The 12,956-nt window shown below is 43.4% G+C and overlaps 1 protein-coding gene across 1 annotated transcript in view; it reads left to right on the top strand.

The window, feature by feature from the left end:
- Positions 1-12,956, top strand: part of CDKL5 (cyclin dependent kinase like 5) — a 211,845-nt gene that overhangs the window by 188,374 nt on the left and 10,515 nt on the right. The window lies entirely within an intron of this gene.

Raw genomic sequence — 12,956 nt, forward strand, 5'->3', positions numbered from 1 at the left:
ACTAAATGTGGGGTTTATTGTAATCCAAGCGTATCCCTTTGAAGGGTTAGCAGATGAATAACTGTATGTCTTAAATTGTTTTCTAAACTTCCGTATTTGATAGGGTTTGTAACATTTATTTATAATTAATTAATATTGTACTGTTAGAATCATACCTTTTCTGTTCGATGTAAAGTTATTTTGAGCTGTTTGGAACATTGTGAAGCAGTGGGACAGCTACAGTAGTTTCTATAAAAACTAAACAGTAACATTTATATATTGCATCAGGAGTATTTTATTCTATATATAAATATATATGGTAAATAATCTGTCTGTTTTATAAATATAATCATTTAAAGAAAGTATCGTTATGACACTATCTGCCATATTTTTCTACATTTGTGATATGAAGTGATGAGTATTATACTTCTAAGCAAGGGAGTTGAATCGCAGCTATACGAGACTGTAACGGTAGCAACCTTGCTCAGCTTTCAGGCCCCCGCAGCAGCTTCTAGACGCGATCCCTGGTAGCAGACGAGATGCAGCATCTCCTTCCGAACCCGCAGGGGAAGAAAGTTGGCTAGGGCAGTGAGAACTCCAGCAGGCCTGTCTCCGTCCTCACACAGCCGGCTTCCGTTCGTGTCCAGAGACGTTCCTTGCACCTGAGGGGAGAACAGATCCAGGGTTACGCATGGGTCTTGGTAGAGAGAATGTGCTCTTGTACTTAGCAGCAGTGTAGAGCGTAGACCAAAGATGTGCCGGTGAACATTCCTAGTTGCGAGGTTGTAAGAGGCATCTTGTCTGCAGATCTTGCAAAAACCAGCTCTATGCTCCTGAATCCTGTGCACTGTATTGGAGGCTCTGGGCTGGTAGGGTGTGAATACATGTGTGGCGTTTCTACTTCTAAATGCTTTTTCTCTTGTTGCTCTTGCCTGTATATTTAAAAGGCTCCTGAAGCAATTCCAGATGTAGAGGAAATTGCTATACTCACCTTCCTGGGACTGTCCATTTATAACAAGGTTATCACGTACGTCGATAGACGCGCATACGCGTGTGCGCGCACTCGATCAGAACAGGACTTATCTCCTTCCCTCGTTTGATCTCCTTCAGCTCCCAAGATATTCCCGAGTATCGTCAAGGCCTTTGGCCCCCAAGGGTTTTATAGCCCCATGTCTCTGGGCCGTCCTTGACAGAAATCACCCCAACACCATCATTCATCAAGAGTATTAGATTTTTGGAAGTAGTCTTGTAGCAATAATACTTTTAGAGATGCCCCCTTCCACCCCAAGAGGTACCTTCTCAGTATTTATCACTTGTCCCAGGATTCTAAGAGTCTCAGCCCCTGAATCAAGTCAGCTCTAAGTGAAATGTGCTGAGTTACTGTTCCCCCTCCCCCAAGATTTTAAGACTCATAGCTCTGATGATTATGAAGATTATAAAGAAAGAGGTCTTAGTTTATCTGAAGCTTAAATTGTGTGATACTGCATTTTTATATAACTACTATAATGATGTGTATTGATATATATAGAGGTCATTTTAAGGTGCTTTTAATTTAATTTTAAGAAGTGTAATAGGCACTAAAATGAAACTCAACTGGGTACTATCATTGAAACAATTTGATTCAAACCAATAGTTTGCATGCTCTTCAGTTCTTTTTATATCTTACTGCTTTCACCAGTTCAGTGCTGTGTGAGTAGCTCTGAATTCTGGCTTTTTCCAGGCAGCTGCTCAGTTATATATAGTGACATGGACCCTTAGCAGTTTTTGCCTGGATACTAATGACTCTAAAAGGGTGTGTAACTCTTCTTTTTTAAACTCGGTCCGTACCTTGTATTCCCCCTTGCAAACCAGAAACTCCATTTTTTTCCTCTGGAAAGACTTCTCACTGTGCCGTGCGCTTAGGAACTGCGCAGTCACATTGCCATGCTGTGGCATTTGCGGCTCGTCGTCACCTAGGGGCTGGTTTCCCATGTTTTCATCCTTGCTAACACTGGGATCTCAGAGGTCTGCAGAACATTTATATTCGTGATGGTTCTTCAAAGAAGGGCTAGAATAATTGCCTTCTACCTAGAGCAAAGTAAACCTAACTGATGAAGAGTCAATACATACTTTTCGTACATTCCCAGATTTGAGCCAGAAAATATCTGCGATGTTTTCACCTAGTGTTTTTGAGGTAGCTCTTTTATCCTCTTCTCCGCTTGTGTCCATGCTGCCCTTCGTTGACCTCAGTAAGCTGTTACGTGAACTGCAATCCGCATTTCTAGCATGTATAGTTCTCTTCCCGCTCGCAGAGGGGAATGGTAACGTTTTCTCTCAAATCTAATGAGCCCTCTCCTAGCTTTTCACTTGTTTTCCTCCGGTGGATGAATTAGTGACCTCGCAAAGTTTGCCGTCTGTGACGATGAAGGACTTGGCTTAAAGTCACGCAAGTCTGTGTTGGCTTTAGGGAGGGAAGGTAGGATATCCGTGTGCTAGTAGTATCTGCCCTAACTTCCTCAAGGATAAAAAAAGGCATCAGTGAAGGCTTATGAATTGCTTTGTCTGATGGAAGTTATCGCTGATCTCTCGAAAAGAAACTCTGCTTGGCTCTTTTTCTGCTTTTACTTTACTGCCATCCTCATTTTTCTTCTCAGACATTCTGAACAGACTTTTACTGAACCTTGTTTGGTCTTGATCTGAGGTTTAGCCTCTCCAGAGCCCAAGGCAAAAAGTGCTCCGTGCAGAGGGACTCAAGTGAGTTATTTCTCCAGCAGTGGTTCTCGACCCAGGGTCTCCTGGGGCATTTGGCAGTAGCAGAAGACATATTTGGTTGTCACACCCGGGGGCGGGGGTGTGCTACCCGGATCGAATAGGTAGAGGCCAGGGATGCTGCTGAACATCTTGCATGCACAGGACTCCCTCCCCCTCTCCCCGCCCCCCGCTGCCCCTCGAACAGCGATTCAGCCCCAAATGTCAGTAGCGCTGTAGTTGAGAAACCCTGCTCCACCATAGTCCACGCGCACCAGTCTGCAGAGCTTGGCTCCACCCTGCTTCTCTGCAGGCTGCAAAACTAGAGGTATGAATTCTTTAGCTTCGCATTCTCTTAGCGTCTTCTGCCACCATTCTTAAATCCTTGGAATCCTATCGTTGGTTTCTATTATCTTGGGCCTGCTAAAAGGTGTATCCTTTGGGAGGAGACCAGAGTCACTTTATAGGTGTTTAAGAACTTAAATTCTAGGTCAGCATCCTTAGAAAAGCTTTCATACAGCCATGCGGCTTCTGCTTAGAAGCAAGCAGCAGCAGCCTGGCAGATTGGCATGATTTTTACCAACTGCTCAAAGGCATCCATGGCTTTTAGCTGTGTCTCCTAAAAGAAAATGCCTTTGTTTTTTTATTCAAGTCATTTAATGGATCTTTACAAATATTGGCATATGATGGACCGATGAGAAGCTAAAAACTCTTAGTTGGTGGTCATGAGGTGGCTGTTCTAGGAGTATCTGCGCCGTACGCGTTGGTGAAATCTGTTTTCAAACACGCTTTAAGATTCACCGTATGCAGTTGTACTTTAATTCTAAGCTCAGAGCCGTGCTGGTTAGTTTCTAGTCACGTCATGTATTATACAGTATGTTGTGGTTGTAGAGTTAGCCAGTTTAGCATGTTCCTAACCTGAAAATGAGTGGGCTTTGCTACGAAATACGATCCCACCTTCCCTTTTCAGCACTTCTTAGTTAACGTCATAGTACCCCTCACTTCTTAAACTAGTTTTTAGAGTAAATAAGGGAAAAAAGCCATTTATTTTCTTCTAGCTATATATTGAGAATGACTCATAAGTGTACAACTTTTTTTTTTTTTCCAAGGCCAGAGGATTACTTTTCAAGTGTGGAGAAGGCTCTGTCCATTTCTCTTCACCTAGGTCCTGGTGGTGACTCAACTTTTAGCAAGGGCAATGGCTCGTTGTGACTTATTCCTAGAGCTCAGCTGGGACTCGGAAATCTGCGTATTCTCTCCTGGTCAGAACATTGTTTCTGGAGAGCACTGCTTTTATACCGAGCAGTTTGTTGCCTCCTGCATTACAGTGGGATAGTGAGCTCCTCGCGAGCCTGAAGATCCGTGGACTCGTACTTGGGTGAATTGGGAATGTGGAATGACACACCGAACCAAGTCAGAAAATACCGAAACATTTCCTTGCCTCCTTCAGTTCATCACTCGTAAAGTGTGTAGGCAGAGAAAACTTATTTGCAGTTTTAAAAAGATGGTTTCTCTAAAAGAGACCGCCGAAAGGACAGTCTAAATGTCCTAAGTGTCCTGTCGCTAATCCCCAGGGCCAGAATCTCGCAAGAAGGTTCTCTCAGAGACTTAAAGGGCCAGCTTACAAAATAAAACCTTGTAAGTGGTTCTGATTTCTCCCTTTGGTATCTTGACCAGCTGAGACATAGAACATCTTGAGGGTCTGACTCAGCTGGGTAAAAATTCTGTCTTAGAAACCGTGAGTAAATGCAAGAAGGTGAAGGTGTGGCAGGATGAGCGCCCTGTCTTTCTGTATACACACAACGTGGTAGAAGTAAAGTGGCTAGGAAGCTGGGGGCCTGCTGCCCTAGCCTATTCTCTTTCTTCTTTTTTAATCGAATGTACTATAACAGATCATAGACTTTTGTGCCAAGTCACAAAAGTTACTATGTGAATATTCATTTCCCATAGTGCTTTGTTCATGCAGCAGTATTAGGCCTGGTCCTGACTCCACCTTTCGCCTCCTGGCACTGACCCACCTTTCTGTGTATTCCCTATAGGCTACTAAATAAGATCACGACCTGCCTTGTAGTTTCATTCGTGAACCCTTTACTCCCAAGTCTGAGGGAGGTTTGTCTTTTGTTTTGCCAGAAAAAATTTGTGATAGTCTCCATGTTGGATTTCCAGGGCCGGAGAACTTCGGTGGTGAAACTGGTATCGCTTCTGAGGCCCTTCATTACCCACAAGGTTAAGCTCTCTGAACCCCATTTGATCCTTGGGTCATATTGTGATCTTCCTTTGGAATCTTAAGAATCGGTCTCCATGTTGTATGCAGATTAGAAGTTGCCTTGTTCGTTCCTCTTCCAGCGCAGAGTATCAGGGAGAAAGAGGCCTTATCTGTTCCTCCATCCCCTCCGTTTTGACAGACTGCTAAGAATTCCTCAGGACTTCCTTTGGTTTGGGATTTTACGTTCCCAAAAGCCTGATCTGATCACTTCAGGCATAGACACGTTTGTCCTTGTGCTCCACTTCAGGGCTAATCAGATGAAACCCAGGAATAGAAAAGGTAGATGCCTTGACTTTTGTCCCTCTTGAGGGATTAAAGTGTTTATCGCCAGCCAGAGTTGTCAAAAGCTCCAGGTACCGAGTATTCAGTTTCAAGGGGAAACAAAAATGATGCTTTTCCTTCTGGGGAACTTCTGAGTTCTCCACGACAGCTTAGATTTTCCGAGATGGAAAGCCAAGCTTGTATAAAATCTGTTTCCGCTAGAAACATACAATGGCTTATAGTCAACACAGTCCCTTTCCCTCTCCTTCTTTCCTCCCTGGTCACTGATTGAGTCAGGCTGGAGGGGTAATGCTGTAATTAACTGCAAGAAGTAAATTCTCACTGTAAAAGTGGATTGATTAACAGAAACAAACCAAACGAAATCGTTGCCCCTACTTCCTAACTCCAAGAATTGCTTTGTGCCGTTTTGAATTCAGGTGGTTATTCTGTATGTATTTAGAAGACTATTCCGAGCTTCTTCAATCTCTAGGAAGTTTGAAAGGGGGTATCTGGGAAGACGCGGGGCAGGGGGACTTTGAGACCCCTGCTTGTGCTTGAAAACAAAAATAGGGATAAGCCAGAAGGATGTAACACCTAAATTTGTGGTACATGAAGAATCAGTGGAAATTCTTAATTGCACAGACTTTATAATCCCTACTATCAAGTGTAATTCCATACTTTGTACTGTGGCAAGGGTGTGATGTGGTGTTAACCTTTTTAATTTTTGAATCCAAGCTGAATTTAAAGTGTCGAATATTTAAATTCCTCACAAGCTAATTATGAACCATTTGTAAAGTGTTTATATAACTCTTTGTATCATGTGTTGGTACATCTTCTCAAGTTTTTTCTGGCATGTATTCCATTCTAAACTTCTGTAAAATTTCTATCGTTGCTGTAAATATTATACAAATATCTATTCTGTGGTAACCTTAATTATCAGCATGAAATGGTTAATTTTTACTGAGCACAATGTATTTTTGAATGGATCTTCCCAAATGTCTTTAATAAAATGCAGATTTTGCACTGACTGATGTGATTGCCAGGCCATCCCCATCTTGAGCACTCTGGTCCCTCCTGTTTTGAACAGCAAGCAGCTGTTTACAAAGTGGTTCTTTTTCTGTAAAGAACTTGTTTGAGTTCAGACGAGGGATAATGGGCCTTTGAAGTTGGAATCAATTGAAGGGACCGAAATTATTGTAAAGCAGGGCAAATCCTGTTTGTTATTTACTGATGTTGGGTTGGGTTTTTTTGGGTTTGGTTTGGTTTGGTTTGGTTTGGTTTGTATTTATAAAGCTTTTTTCCCCTTCTGGCATTTGGAAAACTTTGGTTTCTTTTACACTTGAGTGTTGTCTCCTTTGCACGTTGCTAGACACCCACTTGGTAGTTTGGGGAGGCTGGGAAGAGATGTCAGCCCCTTGCTTGGTGCCGTGGAAGAAGCAAAGATGGATGGCTTGATAGGGATTTCTTCATGCTCTAGAGCAGGAGGTTGGCAAATGTGTCCATAAAGGGCCACATGGTAAAAATCTGAAACTTTATGAGCCATTGGGTCTCTTGACTGCTCAACTCCACGCACCAGGCACGTCTGTCACCGCAGCAGCGCCAAGGCAGCACAGAGGATATGCAAATGAGCGGGGTGGCTGTGTCCCTGTAAAGCTTTGTTTACACAAAAGCGGGGGTGGGGGGTAGGGGGGGGATTTGCCCCCCTGTTTCAGGCCCTCGCTTTTGTCTTTGAGGACAAGAAGACCAGCTGAGTAAATGGGCTGGGGAGAGAGCTTACATTTTGTAATAACATATATAAATGTTCCCCAACTTTCTTTATCTTTCTAAACAAAGGATAGGCGCTCAAACCTGTTCTTAAAGCGCTGTGGCGCCAGCCTCTTGACTCCACCTCCCTCCTTAAGTGTCGTGGAAACTTGGGCTCTGTGACCTCACTCTGCTATTTCTCAAGACTGCGTCACAGTAACTGGGGCATGTGTTGGTGGTGGTGGTGTTTTTAATGTTTGTACCACTTACCATGGCTGGGCACATTGCCAGGTATGTTACGTCTATTATTACATCTACTTTACAGAAGGCAACCAAGTGAGTAGTGCCCCCATTTTACGGTTGAGGAAACTGAGGTTTGTGGACTTTAACCTGACCAAGGTTTCCCACCTAGGATTTGAAGCCAAGCATGTTCACTGTAAAGCCCATACCCTTTAACACTCCTCTGTGGTGTCAACACTATGTCTCCACGTGTACGAGCTGACATGGGCTCGTGGCATGTGAGGATACAGGGTATCACCTTTCCTCCCATCAGGTGCTAATTAATCTGATTTGAGAATCGAACATTTCATTGAAACAAGTCACTCGAGGTCCAGAGACGAGTGAAATGGCTGCAAGCACAGGGTCCTGGGATCAGATTGCCTGAGGGCCATCCCAGCTCCATCACCCATGTCTCGTGTGGCTTTAACGGAAGTTACTTAACTTTTCTCTGCCTTCGTTTCTTTTTTCTTTTTTTTTGTCTTTTGTTGTTGTTGTTGTTGCTATTTCTTGGGCCGCTCCCGCGGCATATGGAGATTCCCAGGCTAGGGGTGGAATCGGAGCTGTAGCCACCGGCCTACACCAGAGCCACAGCAACGCGGGATCCGAGCTGAGTCTGCAACCTACACCACAGCTCATGGCAACGCCGGATCGTTAACCCACTGAGCAAGGGCAGGGACCGAACCCGCAACCTCATGGTTCCTAGTCGGATTCGTTAACCACTGCGCCACGACGGGAACTCCTGCCTTCGTTTCTTTATCTTTAAATGGAGAAAATAATAGTACCTACCCCATAGGGTTGTTGTGAGGATTTAATGAGATGATAACCTTCAAAGCACTTGATAGATTCTCAATATGTATGAGCTACTATAACATGATTGCTATTACTTGTGCTCCAGTTGAATCCCTATGAAGAATGTCACCAAATCTTGACTACCACTTATACGGCGCTTATTAAGCACTTTAGATGCATTTATCCTATTCAGTCTTCACATCAGCACTGTAAAGTTGTTGGAGTTAAGAACCACCCAGCTTGGCGCTCCTCTTAGGATCACAAGGGAGGCAATGGCCCTTACAGGCGTACCTCTGTCAGCAAGCCTCAGCAACGGTGCTCCGGGAAGACAGAGTGACGAGCTTCTGCCCGTGTCTGTCCAAAGGCTCACTTTCGGGGTGCCAGTCTTCTGGACTCTGAGACTGGACTCATAGCAGTACCTTTATTTTGAAATACCTTTGCTTCGTCCAAGTAACCTCCTCCCACACTGAATGCCAAAATCAGCTCAGACTTTTTCTTAATCTTGGCAACACTTAATGCTACTTCTTTTTTCATAGGATTTCATCTAGTTGTTTAAAAATTTCCTGCAATGTGTTACATATACTTTACCGCAGTTAAGAAAAAAAAAAAAAAAAATCTCCTGCACGTATAGCCCGCACTGTAGAATTTGTGAAAATAAAAGTAAACATGTTAACATAAGGTAAGGGAATGAGTTTTTGCTACTATGTATATATATATATATATTCTTTAACTGGAAGTTTCCCCTCCAAAAGAAATAATACTGCAAGTATAGTTCATGTGTTTAATAGCAAGATTCTGTGGGGCTTCAGATATCCCTCAATAACAGTTTTATTTTTTTATACATTCTGTAATGAATTAAGTGAAGAGATTCATATGCTGTCATAAACAAATTATCTACAGATAAATGGTTTACATATCTCAGTGTTTATTAAATTCTGAAGTACTGCGCAATTTCCAGTAGGAAATCCCACTTACTTCTTTGCAGAAATTGATAGGTTGATCCTAAAATTCTTATGGTAATACAAGATAGCCAAAACAATCTTGAAGAAGAACAGAGTTGGAGGACTCTTGCATTACAATTCGAAAGCTTCCTACAAAGCTGCAATAATCAAAACAGTGTAGTCCTAGCATAAAGATAAACATATAGATCAATGAAATAGAATTAAGCGTCAGTGATAACCTATGTGGGAGGAGAATCCGAAAAAGAATGGATATGTGTATAGCTGATTTGCTTTGCTGTGCACCTGAAATTAACACAGCTTTGTGAATCAATTATGTTCCAATAAAATATTTTAAAAAATAAAAATAGGAGTTTCCAATGTGGCTCAGCAGTAAAGAACCCAACTAGTATCCATGAGGATACGGGTTTGATCCCTGGCCTCGCTCAGTGGGTTAAGGATCCGGTGTTGCTATGAGTTGTGGTGTAGGTCGCAGACTTGGCTTGAATCTCACATTGCCGTAGCTGTGGCATAGGCTGGCAGCTGCAGCACCAATTCAACCCCTAGCCTGGAAACTTCCATATGCCACGAGTATGGACCTAAAAAAGCAAAAAAATAAATAAATAAAAAGAAGAATGGAGTGTCCAGAAATAAGCCCTCACCTTGTGGTCAAATTGATTCTGGATAAAGGTCCAAGGTCATTCAATGGGGAAAGAACAGTCTTTTTGACAAGTGGTGCTGGGACATTTGGACATCCACATACAAAGAATGAAGTTGGACCCCTTCCTCATATCATATACAAAAATTAACTCAGAATCGATCAAAGATCTAAATGTAAGAGGTAAAACTACAAAGCTCTTGGAAGAAAACAGAAGAGTAAATCTTCATGATCTGGATTTGGCAATGGTTTCTCAGCTATGACACCAAGAGCACAAACAACCAAAGAGAAAAGAAGTTGGACTTCATCAAAATTTTAAACTACGTGTTTCACAGGACTCCTTCAAGACAGTGAAAAGACAACCCGTAAAATAGGAGAAAATATTTGCAAATCATCTGTCTGATAAGGGAATTGTAAATATATAAGGAACTCTTAACCACTCAATATTTTTAAAAATAGGCTAATTTCAAAAATGAGCAAAGGGTCTGAACAGACATTTCTCCAAAGAAGGTATATAAAGAGTAAACACGTGAAAAGATGCTTAATATCATTAGTCATTAGGAAATGTAAATCAAAACCACGAGATGCTACTTCATACACACCAGGATGGCTACAGTCAAAAGAGCCTTGTGCTGCAGCGGGTTAAGGATCCAACATTGTCACTGCAGCATTTTGGGTCGCTGCTATAGCGCAGGTTTGATTCCTGGTCCAGGAACTCTCATATGCCGTGGGTGTGGGGGGGGGGGGAAACAAGACAGATAATGACAAGTGTGGAGAAACTGGAGCCCTCATACATTGCTGGTGAGAACGTAAATTGGTGCAGCCACCTTGGAAAATAGTCTGATAGTTCCTCAAAAGGTTGAACATAGAGTTACCATTATGACCCATGATTCCACTCCTAGGTGTCTACCCAACATAAATGAAAACAAAACATGTCCACATAAAAACTTGGACCCAATTGTTGATAGCAGCCAGATTATTGATAACAGCCAAAAACATGAGAACAACCCAAATGTCCATCAGTGGATGAATGGATAAATACAATGTGGTGTATGCATACAATGAAATGATATTCAGCCATAAAAAGGAACGAAGTACTAATACATGGTACAACAGGAGCGAACCCTGAATGCACCATGCTAAGTGAAAGAAGAAAAAAACCCCACATATTGTATGATTCCATGTATGGGAAATGTCCAAAATAGGCAAATCTACAGAGACAGTGCATTCATGGTTGCCCAGGGCTGGTCTGGGCAAGTGGGTTGGAAGGAGGATGGCTAGTGGGTACAGGGTTTCTTTGGGGGGTGGTGAAAATGTTCTAAAGCTGACTGTGAAAATAGTTACTAAAAATCCTTTAATTGTATAGCGTAAATGGGTGACGTTTGTATGACATGTGAACTTTCTCTCAATAAATCTGTTCCAAAACAAGAATTTCCAAAACAGTTATTTGGAGAACCGTTATCGCCGCCTCGCACTGTTACTTCTTTTCTTTTTTCCATTTAACTCTACTCCCCTCCTGTGTGGGGTTGTGCCAATGGTGGAGTCCTCAACCGAGGCTACTGCCATTTTCCCTGACAATCAATGTCACAGTAGAAGTCCGTTCAGCTTTCCCAGTAAGGGTCTCTGGAGGTATTCCGTTCAAAGTGTATTTGTCTGTGTGTTTGTTCTAAGGCCAGAGAGGGATTTTTTTTCCCCCAACCCTGAATCAATACCTTCTTATATGAGAGAAGATTGAGCTGGGAAAAGCGTTTTTCCGGGTTTAAGCATACAGCATGGGGATTAGGAAGATGCCAAGTTGAATAAGAAGCTCTTCTAAGCCCAGAAACAGCAGGGAAGAGAATTGGGGCTTTTAGGAGGCTGGCCATTCACAGAGAAGGTGAAGGCGACGTCCAGGAGCCTGTTGTGGGAGCCCATTCGCTCGGCTCGGTGTTTGCAAACAGTAACTCAGAGGATTGAGCCACTAGCAGAGGTTGTGCTGTATCAGAGCCAAGACAGTCTTGGATTCCCTCGTCTTGCGGGTGGGCCCTCATCCTCTGATTCCACCCCCTCTCGGCTCCTTCTCTCAAATCCTCTCCTGCCCACCCGCCCTGTCATCAGTCTCTTTGAGGAAAGGGCCTGAAAACGGTCTGAGCTGTAAGCCACAAAGGAGGTGGACTGACCTTCCCCCAGCTCCCTGCTTACTGGGCTCCTCTGGGAGGGGAAGGTCAGGCCAAGGCCATGTTACAAGGCAAGGGGGCAGAGGTTGGAAAGGTGGGCTCACCAGGGGTGTAGCCACAGCACGCTTCTTAGGTCCTGACCCCTTCCTGCAGAGTGTACTCAGCTGATGGGCCTCCTCTGTAAAGCTGGTGATAGCTTCCGGCCAGCTATTTACAAAGTGTTAAGCTTGTTGAAAAATGGTTGCCCTATGGAGTTCCCATCGTGGCGCAGTGGAAACAAATCCGACGAGGAACCATGAGGTTGCGGGGTTCGATCCCTGGCCTCGCTCAGTGGGTTAAGGATCCGGCATTGCCGTGAGCTGTGGTGTGGGTCGCAGGCGCAGCTCGGATCTGGTGTTGCTGTTGCTGTGGCTGTGGTGTAGGCCGGTGGCTACAGCTCCGATTCGACCCCTGGCCTGGGAACCTCCATATGCTGCGGGTGCGGGCCTGAAGTGACAAAAGACAAAAAAATAAAAATGAAACCAAAAAAAAAAAATTTTTTTTTAATGGTTGCCCTAGATAAAAGGAAATTCTGGTGTGTTCTGGTCATTTGAGGTTCCTAAATATAGGGAGACTTGGCTACGTACATGTGCAGCCTGTCCATTATTCACCTAAGTAGTGACCACAGACTAGGATAAATTGCACTGACTGGGGGTGAAACTCTGAGCAGGGGAGGCCCTCCTACCTGGCTCTCAGGGGACCGTAAAATGGGCTCCCACCCTCCTAGTCACTCCAGAACCTTTTACCCTGCATACCCAGTGCTCTCAAGTTCTGAAAGGCCATGATTTAATGAAAACGAAGCTAGGAGAACCCACAAGCTTGCTCCCTCTCTGCGTTCAAAGTGAGGCTTTATAAAACTGTGTTCGTGTTTTGAATGTGGTAAAGCAAAAGAATTTTCAGATTATTAGGGCTGCTTTGCATTCTCCTGGGACGGCACCTTGCACAGTGTCACTGAGACCAAAAAACAAACAATCAAAAAAAAAAAAGCGAAAACAAAAAACTCCAGAGAGCAGCAAATTACTCCTGCTTTGCTTTTGCATGAAAATTGTTTTTAGGGACACTTTCTTTGTTCTTATTTTCTTTGGCCCTGAGTGAGGATTTAATTCGGTTTGTTTATTGAA

The sequence above is a fragment of the Phacochoerus africanus genome, chromosome X (assembly GCF_016906955.1).
Source record: "Phacochoerus africanus isolate WHEZ1 chromosome X, ROS_Pafr_v1, whole genome shotgun sequence".
NCBI classification, from domain to species: domain Eukaryota; kingdom Metazoa; phylum Chordata; class Mammalia; order Artiodactyla; family Suidae; genus Phacochoerus; species Phacochoerus africanus.